Here is a 493-nt window from a genome sequence, read left to right on the forward strand (position 1 = left end):
CGAAGGCCCCGCCCCGCCCGCGCGGAGGCCCAGCGCCTGGTACACTGTTATCGAACGGCCCTGTAGTTCCGGCCGTGGCGCGCGGGCGGAAGGATTACGCGGACGGACTGTGGCCGGCGATGGGCGCGGGTTGAGAGAGGAGACCGGGCCAAGGTTGCAGCGCTTGCCTGCTGGGCTGCCGGGAAGGGTAGGGGTGAGGAACCAAGCAGGGCCAGGCCAGCCCGCCCGCCGCTCCTCCAGTGGCACGACCTCGTCCCCATCCGGAGAGGCCTCCGGACATCAGGTGGTTCTGACGATTTTCAGGTGAAGGCACCCGGGCAACCCTGTGTAGCACTTCCGTTTCTCCGGGCTGCAGTGTGGCGAGGAGTCGCGTCTGGGCGGGGGTTGCTCCGGCTAGAGTCGGGCTGACGGGAAGGCAGGACGCTGGCGTATCGCTGACGCGGCCGGGAGAGCGGGAACCGCATCTTTGAGACCGGCGGGCGGCCGGCTGGGG

General features: G+C 70.0%; 1 protein-coding gene across 1 annotated transcript in view; it reads left to right on the forward strand.

The window, feature by feature from the left end:
• Positions 1–120: 120 nt before the first annotated feature.
• Positions 121–493, forward strand: part of INTS14 (integrator complex subunit 14) — a 35,392-nt gene continuing 35,019 nt past the window's right edge. The window contains exon 1 of the mRNA XM_008053104.1: positions 121–303. The gene's annotated coding sequence lies outside the window, so the exon portion shown is untranslated. The remainder of the gene's footprint in view (positions 304–493) is intronic.

Source organism: Carlito syrichta, unplaced genomic scaffold, assembly GCF_000164805.1.
Source record: "Carlito syrichta isolate Samal-C Ts95f unplaced genomic scaffold, Tarsius_syrichta-2.0.1 Scaffold73074, whole genome shotgun sequence".
NCBI lineage: Eukaryota > Metazoa > Chordata > Mammalia > Primates > Tarsiidae > Carlito > Carlito syrichta.